This window comes from Symphalangus syndactylus, chromosome 21 (genome assembly GCF_028878055.3).
Source record: "Symphalangus syndactylus isolate Jambi chromosome 21, NHGRI_mSymSyn1-v2.1_pri, whole genome shotgun sequence".
Lineage (NCBI taxonomy): Eukaryota > Metazoa > Chordata > Mammalia > Primates > Hylobatidae > Symphalangus > Symphalangus syndactylus.
Window position 1 is genome coordinate 23,338,226 of NC_072443.2, and position 15,474 is coordinate 23,353,699.

Sequence of the window (15,474 nt, forward strand, 5' to 3'; positions counted from 1 at the left end):
TTGGAGAAAGTGTTCATAATATTATCTCACTGAATGTATTGTGATCTGTATATTTTCAATTCTGAAAACTTATGGATTCTTTATTTTTTCTTGATCAATCCTATTAAAACTTTATCAACTTTAAGTCTCAAGCCTCAATGTTGTTAATTTTTCTCCTTTTCATTGTTTATTTCTGGTTTTTTTATTTCTTTCCTTAGGTTCTCTTTAGTTTTGATGTGCTTTTTACTATGTAGTTTCTTGAGTTGTAAGTTTAAATAATTGATTTGCAGTCTTTCTTCTTGTCTAATATACGCAGCATATTCTCTGACCACAATAGAATTAAGCTAGAAATTAGAAAATATTTTGAACTAAAATAAAATAGAAACATGCCAAATCAGAATTGTAGTGCTGCAGTTTCTCTCTAAGCACTGCATTACCTGCAGCAATATAATAATATGTTTCCATTGTAATTCAGGTTTTTTCATATATAATATATACTATACGCAAATATATATGACATTACAATTCTTGTTTCATACATAACAGCCACTAGTGATTTGTATTTATCCACATGTGTACTCTCCTGAAGTTTGAAATTTTCTCCTATATTTTCATGCTGCATCTGGAATCTTTTTTTGTTTACTTTTTATTTTTATTTATTTATTTTTATTATACTTTAATTTCTGGGGTACATGTGCAGAACGTGCAGGTTTGTTATATAGGTATACACATGCCATGGTGGTTTGCTGCACCCATTAACCCGTCATCTACATTAAGTATTTCTCCTAATGCTATCCCTCCTCTAGTACCCCACCCCCGAATAGGCCCTGGTGTGTGATGTTCCCCTCCCTTTGTCCATGTGTTCTCATTGATCAACTCGCACTTATGAGTGAGAGCATGCAATATTTGGTTTTCTGTTCCTGTGTTAGTTTGCTGAGAATGATAGTTTCCACCTTCACCCATGCCCCTACAAAGGACATGAACTCATCCTTTTTTATGGCTGCATAGTAGTCCATGGTGTATATGTGCCACATTTTCTTTATCCAGTCTATCATTGATGGGCATTTGGGTTGGTTCCAAGTCTTTGCTATTGTGAATAGTGCAGCAATAAACATACGTATGTGTCTTTATAGTAGAATGATTTATAATCCTTTGGGTATATACACAGTAATGGGATTGCTGGGTCAAATAGTATTTCTGTTTCTAGATCCTTGAGGAATAGCCACACTGTCTTCCACAATGGTTGAACTAATTTACACTCCCATCAACAGTGTAAAAGCATTACTATTTCTCCACATCCTCTCCAGCATCTGTTGTTTCCTGACTTTTTAATGATTGCCATTCTAACTGGTGTAAGGTGGTATCTCATTGTGATTTTGATTTGCATTTCTCTAATGACCAGTGACTATGAGCATTTTTGCACATTTTTGTTGGCCACATACATGTCTTCTTTTGAGAAGTGTCTGTTTATATCCTTCACTCACTTTTTGATGGGGTTGTTTTTTTCTTGTAAATTTATTTAAGTTCCTTGTAGTTTCTGAATATTAGCCCTTTGTCAGATGGATAGACTGCAAAAATTTTCTCCCATTTTGTAGGTTGTCTGGAATCATTTTTCTACTTGAGAGTAGTTCATTTAATTTTACAAAGGTGGGCCTACTAGTGACAAATTCTTTTATTTTTTATTTGACTAAAACTATCTTTATCTTCATTTTTTGAAGGATATAAAAATATTGTGTACGAAATTATAGGTTGGCAGTTATTTTAACATTTTTAAGATGTCATTTTATTGTTTTCTAGTTTCCATCATTTTGGTTAAGAAGTTAGATTTCCGTCTTAGTGTTTCTCTTTTTAAGTCAACAACCGTAAGCTTTTCTCTTCATATTTGGTTTTCAGAAGATTCTTTGATATACTGTGGTGTAGTTTGCTTTGTTTATCTTCAAATTGGGGTTCTCAAAGCTTTTTGAATCTCTCAGTTGTTATCTTTCATCAGTTTGGAAAATATAAATAGTGATTCCACCCATTTTCTCTTTTTACTTCTGTGATACCTATTATATGTATGTTAGACCTTTGGATCATCCTATACATCTCTATTCATTTTTTCTTCTAATTTTTTCCATAATCTTAATTTTGTGTGTTTTTATTGACTTATATTTTAATTCACTTGTCCTGTATACTTCTGTTTCTAATCTACTGTTAAATCCATCTATTGAGTTCTTAATTGTGGAGATTGTATTTTTCAATTGTATATTATCTCTTTCTTTTTATTTAACAGAATATAATTCTCTGGAGAAAATCTCCATACTTTCATCTATTCTTTATATCTTTTTTCTAATTTATTTAATATATTAATTATTGTTATTACAAAGGCCCTGATTGGTAACTCTGATATCTGGATCATTTATTAGTCTGCTACTATTTCTATCTTTTTCTTCTACATTATTAATAAAAATTTTCCTGTCTTTTGGCATGTATAGTAATATTTTATTGTATGTCAGACATTAAGCATAAAAGAAATAAAGAGGGTCCAAATAATGTTATCTTTCACCAGACAGGGTTTCCTCTTTCTTCTGTTATGTCACTCAGTTAAGCAGCTGACCATTTTGCAGAGTCAGGAATTGATATAGGTTAGAGCTGGACTATAGATTGTGTAAGTCCCAGTATACATCTATTTCAGTCATCTTCTTGAAAATGACCATCTCAAGCTTTTAATTAAGAGCCTAATTGGTTTCTTTCTCTGCAGTTCTGAAAGACTTCAGAATTTCCAGCTCTATTGTTCATAAGTTTCCAGCCCAGTTCTTTAGCCTGTCACTTCAGGCGTCTTAATAGTCTAGCACATGTCTTATTTAGAGACTAATGGAGTGCCTAAGGTACTCCCCCAGTATGTCTTTTTGAAGCTTTTAGATGGCTTTCTCAATCTCTAGTGTGGCTGCAGATGTCCATAATTTTGCCAAGGTCATATGGGGTAAATTAGCATTTGAAGAAGCCCCTAAAATTTCCAGTTTCCCTCACCAGCCTCCTACAATAGCTAAAACAAACAAACCAACAAAAACTTTGCTGGTTTCTCTTTCTCCCTGGAAGTGGCTCAATGCCTAAACCAAGCCCAATCTGCAAGCTGTGCCTTTAATTAGTTATATTTTCCAAAGGACAAAATATCCAGGATTCAGCAAATATCTGCAGGAAGCATTTCTCCTCACCTCAGAAGTGTTATCACCCATCTTAGAGCCTTCATCTGTTCTCCCCATGGCTGGCAGGGAGGAGGGGAGCACAAGAAACACCATTAGTGAACTGACTAGCTAAGTATTTTTCCAATATATTATCTAAACCAGAATTCCAGCCCTTAGAATTTTAAGTGCTAAGAATTAACCATTTTGCATTTTAGCTGTGGCCCAGAGACCAACATTTAATATGAACACAGTAAGGGTGAAGTAAACAAAGGCCTTACAGAGATAAGAAAAAGGTTAATCTTATGTCATCATCATATAGCATTAAGATCTGCTTCTGCCTATATTCAACTAAACTTTACTTTCAAGTGTTCTTTCTCTACTCACTAAATCAGATTTTGCTTTTCATATACCATTCTGTAGAACCAGGTATAATGTCCTAGTGATGTCAGAATGCAAGGACAATCATTTGATGTTTTGCTCAGAAAATATTACCCATCTTATTGGTCTTATCCATTTTTAATTTAAAAATAGAGTGCATGTTACAATCGTAGTCATACAGATAATCAAGATTTTTGGCTGCATACTCAAACAAAATATCCCAGTACTATAGCTTATATTCAATTTAAATTTACTATAAACATTTTCTAATCTATGAGTCTGAAATAAATGTGTAAATGTTACACTTACAGAAAAGAGAGCATGTATTACTGAGTTTTCCTTTAAGGCATCCAGCTACAATGACCAAAATATTTCCAGCTTGGTAACGTATCTGAATCATGGTCATTAGTTTATGCTTACTTTTTTCCAAAGGTCTTCATTGTCACAACATGCAACAAAGTTGAACTGAGTGTGAAAAATTAAGACCATAGAACTATTACTTTTGGTTATTTGACTATCAAAAATTAGCTTGTTAAGAACTTAGGGTTGTTGGCACCACTGAGATGGCATGGGAAAGAGAAAGAAATTGCATGCCAGCTTTATTTGTTTGAAAGCTTTTAGCACTGAGTTACACAATGGAAAAATCTCAAGGACATTCTCTGTGTCTGTGTTTGTAATGACTACACAAAAGTCAAGCACAACTCCAATAAACGAATCACACTCAAATGCTTTGGAGTTAAAATACTGGGTATGTAGATTAGGTTCCCTAAAAGAGACCAGTGTTTTTTATGACATTATTCTGAAGGAGATCAGGACAGGATATTTCCTGCTTTATGAAAGTAATCTTGATAATGTTGTTGAGACAAAGTAAAAGGTCACTTTAGATATCAACACATAGATTAATGCAGTAATTCACAAATTTATAAACTTGAGAGTAAACAGTATTTTTCCCACTTGTGGGTAATGTGTGCATTTTTACTAAGTAACAATGTTAGTATTCTTTCTAAAATCTGCCTATTTAAAGTCCACTTAGAACACCCCACAAACTCCTTGGCTATTGCCCATAAAGACCACCATGGTCAGGCTCTTGCCTATCTGTGTAATCTTATCTTGCCACAAATATCCTCTGTATGAGCTACTTTGAATCATTTGAGGTTCAAGATGCATGAGGCTATTTCTCATCTTTGTGCTTTAGCACAAGCTGTTTTCTCTACACAGTTCTTACCCTACCTTTTGCACATAGTAAACTCAACTCAAATGCCATCTTTTCTGTGAATCCTTTCCTGACCTCCCTAAACACAGTTACTTTCTTTTTCTTGGTCCTGTAACATCCTATTTATACACATATTACAGCTAGCTTCTGCATCCTTCTAGGGCAGGGAAAATACACTAAGCACATTGATATCCCTAAGAGCAGCACTCCACATGACACGAAGCAGCTCTGTAGTTAATAAATGTACAAAGAACTAAGAGAGGAAGGAGAGAAAGGAGGAAGGAAAGAAAGGAAGACTTAAAGCTTTTAAAATGACCAAAAATATTTCCAAACCTAAATTTACAATTGCTAAGCTCGCAATAATATTTATTGAATGAGCAAAGAGCTCCTGAATACTCAAAATGTGTGATATAATAAAGGGAGGTGGTTGCACATAATGTAGAGGCTTCTAATGTTATAACATCAGGCATAAAGATATAACAACTTACATTTTAGTCTCTCTTTTTTATCTTTTGCCTTCCTTCATGGAGACTTCATTTTCTGTGTTCAGGAAGTTTGTTTTCTGTTCTGTTATTTTATCACTCACCGAGTTTCTTAGGGTCTTTTTCTCTGTTTGATGATGGCAGTTGATATGGGTTCTGGGTGTTATGGTATGAAATAATTCTGGAAAGTATCATAAAATACCATTTTATTAGTATTACATTTTGTACTTTTAAAATTAGAGTTGCTGACTTATATAAAAATGAAATGGAAGCCAGGTGCGGTGGCTCACTCCTATAATCCCAACACTTTCGGAGGCCAAGGCGGGTGGATCACAAGGTCAGGAGATCGAGACCATCCTGGTTAACACGGTGAAACCCCATCTCTACTAAAAGTACAAAAAAATATCTGAGTGTGATGGTACAGGCCTGTAGTCTCAGCTACTCGGGAGGCTAAGGCAGGATAATTGCTTGAACCTGGGAGGCAGAGGTTGCAGTGAACCAAGATTGAGCCACTGCACTCCAGCCTGGGTGACGGAGCGAGACTCTGTCTCAAAAAAAGAAATGGATTGGTACCATGCCAAATAGTAATTCTATTTTCTGAGACAGAATCAGGGATTCATTAAAATCTGTGCACAGCTCAGACAAGCCCAGGGTTCAGAATAATATATTCTTCCTTTCTGTGATGGTTATGTAGTGCTTATGAGTCACAAAATATTTAGCATGTAATATCCATTTGATTCTTTATCTTTCAGGTGGGGACACTAAGGCTCCTAGAGGACAAACAATGGACACATAATCACTCATGCAGTAAATTGCAAAGTTAGAGACTAAAACTGGTCTTCTGACTTCAACTCCTGTCTTATCTTTTACTATACTAGGGTGCCATCTTGTACTTGCTCATTCCCTGGCCCCTTCTATGCATGACCCCATAGATGATACTCTACAGCCAGTGGCTTAGATATGGTGGCATACTCCTAGCTAACTACTCACCTGCTCCTTTAAGCTTTGCTGCTACATTGAAGCTAATTTCCATGTCTATGGAGAGGACAATTTACCAGAAGTACAGGTGTAAGACTAGCTGCCTCTAGCTGTCTTTGTAAGACACAGGGACTTGACAGATAAACTCTTCATTAAATACACGTAAGCATTTAGTGGAGTTCACATGAATTAAAGTTTAGTCTGATAGTCATTAACATTGTTCACCAAAGTGCTTAGTTTTCTTTCTTAGACAGGGCTGCACTTCCCTGCCCCTTGAAGTTAGGTGTAGCCATATAAATATCTTTGGCCAATGATCTGTGAGCAGAAGTGATGTGTGTCACTTCTGAGAGGAAGCTTTATGAATCATTATGCCGTCTGCTTTCTTCCTTTATGCTCTGCATCATTTCCTCCCACCCTGACTTTCTTTCTTTCTTTTTTTTTTTTTTTTTTTGACTTGACATTATGGCAGTGTGGACATTTAGTTTCTCCTATCAGGGTTCTTGACAAAAGACAATGTAGAACACATCCTTCTTTCCCACCCTCCCACCCCCACAAGCCAACCCACCATGGACATGAAGTACTAGCAAATGTTTTAAACCTTTACAATTTTAGTTGTTGTTTTTTTCTAACCAAGCATTACTTAGACTATCTTAACTGGTACACTTATCTTAATATATTATTTCAGTCCAGTAGTAGTGCCCAATGGAATAGGTCAATGGAAAAGCTTTTGAATCTATAAAATGTTAGTGCAGACTGCTCTTAATTAAGAATTCTCTTTAAGAATATTGATGGGGTTTAGGACACACTACCCCAAAATGTGGCACCTTGGCATTTTGAGAAAACAGCTGAAGCTGGAAAGTCTCTGTCACATGCTCCTACCCTTTTCCCCTGAAGAAGGACATAAAAGAGTTCTTCAACCTTCCTCTAAAATAAAGGAAGGTTTCATGCACCTTGTTTGAAAGGTGCCCAGCCAATACTTGGAAGATAGGAATGTTCTTATCTTTGAAGACACAGGATCACAAAGAAGATTATGAACAGGCTTTGTTAAGTTCCTCTACCCCAGTTTATTACCATTAGGTCATAACCCCTCTGTTCAATCAGACTTCCCCGTGACTGTCCACTCTTCATCAAACCTAAGTATAAAAATACACAGGTTTCTCGGTTTCTCTGGGTCTTCATTTCTGAAGGTTCCATGTCACATAAAACTTACATTAAATAAATTTGTATACTTTTCTCTTGTTAATCTGTATTTTATTCAGCCATTAACCTTGTGATGTGTTAAAAAAAGATGTTGCTTTTTCGTCCTTACACTATTGTTTAAAACATTCAAAGGCCCATTGGCAGCTTACTGCTAATAAGCTTTTTGAACAGGTGTTTTAGTCTATGACACTGAAAAATAAACCAGTGCAAGAAACAATTTCATGGATAGCCATCTGTGTAAGGGAATCCAAGAAGACTAGGAATGGCTGTGATTATGAGAAGCTAACTTTTTTCTCCTCCCCCAGCCTCAATTGCCTCCAAAGATCATAGTTTCAGGATCAATTCTTTTTATTCAGACAAATCTGACAATGTTCCTTTAGAGACTCCAGACAAGTACTAATCTTAGCAGACTCTAAGAATAGACATAGGTTGAGACATATCCTGTTTTTACAACTAGATTCCCATCCACCTTAAGAAGTTGGATGCTTCTCCTTAAGCTTAAAATCATTTAACAGATTACAGAGTCCCTTTTGACTTTTTAGTTTCACCTGGCAGCTCCAGCAAAAAGATGCTCATGATGAATAATTTGAGAATTCATAATGAACTAAGCAATTTCTAATTCTGTGCATGATAGCCATTCAGATCTAGCCACCCCAGGCCAAATCTTGTCAGCAGGTTTGCCTGCAAGTTTTCCTATCAAGGCCATAAGGACCGTATGAGCACAGCTGAGGACAGGGTTTGTCCAAAATCCGTGTTTTAACTTGATATCTGTGTCATAATTTTTATCTGGAATTGACCCTAAAGGGTCAGAAATGAGTATCCAAAGATGAGATCTGAGTAAACAAAAGCTGGACACAGAGATGTGCATTTATCTCTCTCAGTTCAAAGAAAACAAGATCTGCCCAAACCCTACCACAGTGGTTACGTTTATCGCCACAATCAATGCTGGGTTATCACATGTAACAGAAAACTTAATTAGACTCAATTTGAGTTTAGAATGTTCCCATACTTTGACTTCTAGTTAGATTTTCTCCCCCTAGTTCAGAAATGTGAAGTTAGGATTTTGTACTAGAAATTAAGAAATGTGATTTAGTTAATAGGAGAGAAGAAAAATCTTTAAAATTTATTAAATGGAGTGAGTTCAAATAAAACAAAGCTAACCAAATTTTTTATCGTTGAATTAATAAAAATCACAAAATTGAACGTGATTTCAATAGGTCCTGTTTACTTCCTAATTGTATTTAACTAATATAATGATCATGAATACTTCTTAACAGCCAATGGTTTAGATAAGGTGGCATACTCCAAGGTTTCTTGTCATTATCCCTATTGCACAGTTAAAGCAAAAGAAATAAAGAGCCAGAATGTTCCTGGGAAGGTATTTTTTGTCAATATAAGTTTTTTCCATTTTTGATTTGGACATATTTGTTTTAAATACTAACCAACTTTTAATCGGTGTGCAAAATGTAACCATTACATTTTACAGTATTTTTTAAAATGTGGCAGTAGTTCCTTTAGTAAATGCTATGGGCAATTATATTAATCTATGATTACACCTAATTAAATAAAATCAAAATAATGTGCACATGGATTTTGGGATGCAAATTCCAAAAGCTTCAGGAATAAAGTATATTTGGAAAAAAAATGTAGAATGAAGACATGATGGCACACAAACCCACAGGAAAAATTTAAAGTACATTTCAGACACACTTCCTTTCTTAGTCACTTGAGATATACTGTTTTCATACCCTTGGGGCCTGGGGGGAGCTCAAGGGAACACCAAACCACATTCATTATTTCTTGCCAGGAAATAGTTCTGCAGATTTTTTGTTTGTGGCTACATCCCTTCCTTCCTCAACAGCTGTATTTGTGGGTGGCACACATCGGGTCTGTTTGTTTCCAAAGAGGAACCTGGACCCCTAAAGTGTCACAATGCCTCCTGCCTCTGTGGGGGGTCCCTGGCTCCTGTGGATGCCACTTTCTATTTTTCATTGTTCTGCTCAGAGAATTGAAGCATTGGGATAAAGTTGGGATTGGCCGTATGTGGAATGGGAGAAGTACCTGAGAACACAGACCTGGCATCTGTGGAGACCACCAATTTGACAAGACTAATTTTGAAGAGAAAAGGAGCAACCATTTCCTCCCTTCAGTTCCAGTAGCTGAAATCCTTCACACATCTGTTATTCTGAGTTTTGGATAGAGGAAGAACAAAAGAGAAGTGGGAAACTCTTCAGTGGTTTGGCTGCTTAGACGTAGGCAAAGCACAAGGAAAGCCACCAAGAGAAGAGCAAAAGTCTCATCTCCATGTATCTGTACTGTTCAGCATGGGCTGGTTTATGCTGTTGTGCTACCCCACCCAGTACCATAAATGTTTACTTCTCATTCACGCAATAATCCTCTGCAGTTCAGGATACTCTCCAGGGCAACTGTCCCTGCTGTGGCAACTCTACAAAACCCAGGCTTGCAGAGGCTGCCCCAACCTCTACTCCTACCCCCCACCACCTCCCCAACACATTGCACGATCTGAAACACACGGCCCCTTTGGAAGGTGTGGCAGTGGGAGAGAGCAGGAAATCCCACACCAGTAATAGGGCCTAATGGGGACTACACAAGATATGTCATTCCTGCTTGCATCTCACTGGCCATCTCTAGTCACTTCTAGGCAATGCCTGACCTCAAGGAACAGAGGAATCACAGTCGCTGTATATCTGGAAGTGGAGGAGAACTGGATATTTACAGCCCTTATCTTCTGAACCCCTAAAATTAAGTTCTAGTTCTATGTAGCCTCAGCTTTCCAGCTTTCCAAAAGCTAAGGAAGCCAGGTGATAGATTACAGGACTTGGATATAGAACAAAAGTAACAAAAGCATTGAAAAGGGTAGAAAGGAGAGTTTTGCATTATCCATGTCATCCCTCCCATAGATCAGAGAGAGATACCCTTCGAATCACGGGGAGAAGAGTGACGTCAGAATGGAACATTGCCTCAGACTCCAGCAAGGGGCACACCCCAGTATGACCCAGCATCAGTCAAGACACCACAACCCGTCTCCAGGCCAGTCCCACTCCAGGACAGTGGGCTCCAGTCTCCAGCCCACTCCAGTACCAGTTCAGCCCCCTCAGACTCAGTCTCAGAGCCTGACCCACTATTAGGCTAGTCCCAGTGGCACCAGGCCCTAGGCCAGCTCCTGAAAACTCAGGTTGTAGACCTGCTCAGGATGGCAGGCCCACCCTACCAAAAGGCGGGGTCCAACAGCCCCAGGCTCCAAACCACCTCCCAGCACCAGGCCAGCCCCTGTCTACCCAGCTCTAGGCTTCCCCCTTAGCTCCAGACTCTAGGCAAGGACTCACCAACACAGTCTTTAGACCCTTCCTAACATTGCACTAGTACCCATAACCCTAGCTCCACACTAGCCCCTACTGACAAAGAACCCAGTCCAACTGAATATCAGGCCAGCCTCCATAGCCCAGGCCAACACCACTGTGAACCCAGGACTTAGGCATGTCCCCACAGATTCAGGCTCTAGGCCCACTCCCCCACCCAACAGGCCATCCCCCACGGATTCAGGCTTCAGGCCAATCTCACTGCCAGGCCAGCCCCTGAAGATTCAGGCTCTAGGTCAATTCCTGCTGATACGAGATCCAGGCCCATCCCTGTGGACCCAAGATCTAGGACCCCTTTTGGGACCCAGCTAACAGGTCCACCCCAATGGACTCTAGTGCCACATTGTCCCACGAAGACCTAGGACCCAAGCTTGCCCCTATAGACTCAGGCTTCAGGATCACCTTTATGGACCTAGACTCTAGCTCAACCCTGTGAACCCAGTCAACAAGTTCACCCTGGTGGATCATCCTGGTGCCAGACTAGCCTCTGTGGACCCAGAATCCAGGCTTAATCTCACATATCCAGGGGCCAGGACCACCCACCTGCTGACCCAGGCATCAGGACAGCCTGGCCAAGGACTACAACAGAAAGCCTTCCTGGGGACCATGCTAGAAAGCCTGCCCAGAACCTCTGGACAGACTGATTGGTGAAGAGCTTTTTCTGCCAAATCCAGTCTTTAAAGACTGCAATAAATTCCTAATTCTTCAAATGCACAGACAGCAATGCAGGGCCACAAGGATTATGAACAATCAGGGAAACATGACACCATCAAAGAAATAAAGCACCTGTGGCCAGCCCTAATTAAATCAATATTAACTATCTGACAAAGAATTCAAAACAATCATTTTGAAGAAGTTCAATGAGCTACAAGAGGACAATTAATTGAAATCATGAACAACACACAAATAAACTGGGAAGTTCAACAAATAGATAGAAAAAATAGAAAAACAAGAAGGAATTCTGGTCTGAGCTAAAAAACACAATGACTAACTTTAAAAATTTCATAGAGAGATTCAACAGCAGACTCAATCAAGCAGAAAAAATAGTCAATGAGATTAAGACAGTTCATTCAAAATTACCCAGTGTCAGGAACAATAAGAAAAAACAATGTAAATGAGTGAATAAAGTTTGTAGGAATTATGGGACACCATCAAGTTAACCAATTTATGCAATATGAGAATCTAAGAAGAAACAGATAAAGAAAGAAACAGGAGCAGAAAGTTTATTTAAAGATGTAATCAGAGAAAGCTTTCCAAATCTGGAGAAGAAAATGAACATTCGAATCCATAAGCTCTCAGAGCACCAAATAGATTAAATACAAAGAGATCTTGACCAAGACACATTATAATAAAATTTTTGAAGGTCAAAGACAAAAAAAAAAAGAATTGCAAAAGCAGCAAGAGAAAAGCAACTTGAAACATAAAATATAAACACTTGAAGACAAATAGCAGATTTTTCAGCAGCAATCTTGCAGTACAGGAGAGAGTGGGATAATAAATTTAAAATTCTGAAGGAGAAATCTGCCAATCAAGAATAATATGCCTGGCAAGACCATCCTTCGGAAATGAAGGAGAGATAAGGACTTTCCCAGACAAACAAAAGCTGTGTGAGTTTATCACTGCTAAAACTGTCTTCAAGAATGGTAAAGGAAGTTCTTTGAGTTGACATGAAAGTATGCTGACTAGAAACATGAAAACATATGAAACTAGAAAACTCATTGTAAAGGCAAGAATATGGTAAAATTCAGAATACTTTAATGATGATGCATAAATCACTTCTGACTCTAGAATAAAAGTTAAAAGACAATAGTATTAAAATGATGATGATACTTTCTTAATGGATACACAATATATAAAATATGTACATGTTGATATTAACAACATAAAATGTGGGGATAAGAAGTAAAAGTGCAGTGTTTTGTATGGGATCAAAGTTAAGTTATTATCAGCTTAAAATTGGATGTTATAAAATGTTAGCCTCATGGTAACTGCAAAGAAAAGTCCTGTACTAGGCTCACAAAAGATCAAAGCTCCCTACTTCAGAAAATCATTAAATCACAAAAGAAGACAGCAAGAAAGGAAGAACAATAAAATCAGAAAACAACAAAATGGCATACTAAGTCCTTAGCTATCAATGATCACACTAATTGTAAATGTATTAAATTTCCAATCAAAAGACATAGCATGGTTGAATGGATACAGAAAGAAGATCTGACTACATGCTGTGTACAAGAAGCTCACTTCAGCTTTCACACATCTACTAAAAGGTAAGAGATGGAAAATAATAATCCATAAAAATAGAAATCAAAAAAGAGCAAAGGTAGCTATTCTTATACCAGAAAAAAATAGACATTAAGTCAAAAAGTGTAAAACAAAACAAAGAAGGTTATCATATAATGATAAAAGGGTCAATTCATCAAGAGGATATAACAAATGTAAATATATATGCACCCAACATTGAAGCACCTAAATATATAAAGCAAATATTGACAGAACTAAAAGAAGGAATAGAAAAAAAAAATGGTAGGGAGCTTTAATATCCCATATTCAACAATGGATAGATCATCCAGACAGAAAATCAATAAGGAAACAGCAAACTTGAATAACGGATGACCAATGGACATATAAGACATATATGGGAAGAGATGCAGAGCAAGATGGTGCAATAGAAAGCTCCACTGATTGTCCCTTCCCCCTCCCACCTGCCCTGCAAAGACACAAAGTTAGCAACAATCTACACAGAAAAAAAAAAAAAACACCTTCATAAGAACCAAAAGTCAAGTGAGCACTCATAGTACCTGGTTTGAACTTCATATTGCTGAAAGAGGCACTGAAAAGATAGAAAAAACTGTCCTGAATCACCAATACCACCCCTCCCTAACCCCCAACAGTGGTGGTGTGGTTCAGAGAGTATCTCTGGGTTCTGAGGCAGGACAGAGCAATTGTGAGGCATGGACCTCAGTGCCATTCTGTTAGAACAGAAAAGAAAACCAGACCAAATTCAGCTATACTTATACCAGAGAAAATAGATTTCAAGACAAAAACTATAGGAAGAGACAAAAAGTGTTGCTATATAATAATAAAGGGGTCAATTCAGCAAGGAGATATAACAATGTTAAATATACATGCACCCAACACTGGAGTACCCATATATAAAAAGGAAATATTAGAGCTAAAGAGAGAGATAGACCACAACTCTACAATAGCTGGAGACTTCAATACCTCACTTTCAGCATTGGACAGATTTTCTAGAGAGAAAATCAACAAAGAAACATCAGGCTTAATCTGCCCCATAGACCAAATGGATCTAATAGATATTTACAAAATATTTCATCCAAGACCTGAAGAATACATTATTTTCCCTAGCATATGGATCATTCTCAAGGATAGATCACACATTAGGTCATAAAACAAGTTGGAAAACATTTAAAAATTGACATAATATCAAGCATCTTATGTGACCAAAATGAAATAAAACTAACAGTTAATAACAAGAGCAATTTTGGAAGCTATACAAATACATGGAAATTAAACAATATGCTTCTGAATGACCTGAAGAAGGAAATTGAAAAATATTTTTAAACAAATGACAATGGAAGCACAACATACCAAAACCTATGGGATAGAGCAAAAACAATACTAGCAGGAAATATTATAGCTATAAGTGTCTACATAGAAAAAGAAGAAACACTCCAAATAAACAATCTAACAACATATCATATAAAACTAGAAAAGAAAGAGCAAACCACACCTAAAAGTAGTAGAATAAAAATAATAATAAAGCAGAAATAAATGAATCTGAAATTAAAAATACAAAAGATCAATAAAACAAAAAGTTGAATTTTTGAAAAGGTAAACATAATTGACAAACTTTTAGCCAGACTAAGAGAAAAGGGAGAAGATCCAAATAAATAAAATCACAGATGAAAAAGGAAACATTACAACAGATACTACAGAAATTCAAATGATCATTAGTGACTGTTATGAGCAACTATATGCCAATAAATTAAGAAATCTAGAAAAAAATGTATGAATTCCTAGATATATGCAATATAACAAGCTTGAACCAGGAAAAAAATCCAAAACCTGAACAGACCAATGACAAGTAATGAGATTGAAGCTGTAATAAAAAGTCTTCTGGTAAGGAAAAGCCCGGGACCTGATGACTTCACTGATGAATTCTCCTAAACATTTAAAGAACTCATACAATTATACTCCAACTATTGTGAAAAACAGAGGAGGAGGGATACTTCTGAACTCATCCTATGACGGCAGTTTTACCCTGATACCAAAACGAGACAAGGACACATCCAAAAGGACAACTATGGGTCAATATTTCTGATTAATATTGATGCAAAAAAAATCCTCAGCAAAATACTAGCAAACTGAATTGAACAATACTTTTGACATTTGAACAGATAACTAAATTTAATAAAGTTGAATTTCTATATGCCAACCGTCAACAATGTGAAAAAGACATAAAAACCTAATTCCATTTACAATAGCCACAACTAAAATTAAATACCTAGAAATTAACTTAACCAAGGAAATAAAAGATGTCTATAATGAAAACTATAAAACACTGTTGAAAGAAATTGAAGAGGACCCCCACAATGGGAAAGTATTCCATATTCAGGGATTGGAAGAATCAATATTGTTATAATGTCCATACTATCCTATGGAATCTCTATCAAAATACC

The 15,474-nt window shown here is 36.9% G+C and overlaps 1 long non-coding RNA gene across 2 annotated transcripts in view; it reads right to left on the reverse strand.

The window, feature by feature from the left end:
* Positions 1–15,474, reverse strand: part of LOC134735473 (uncharacterized) — a 303,786-nt gene that overhangs the window by 130,751 nt on the left and 157,561 nt on the right. For both annotated transcript variants that reach the window (XR_010118623.1, XR_010118622.1), the window contains one exon: positions 5,223–5,397. This is a non-coding gene — a long non-coding RNA (uncharacterized lncRNA). The remainder of the gene's footprint in view (positions 1–5,222; positions 5,398–15,474) is intronic.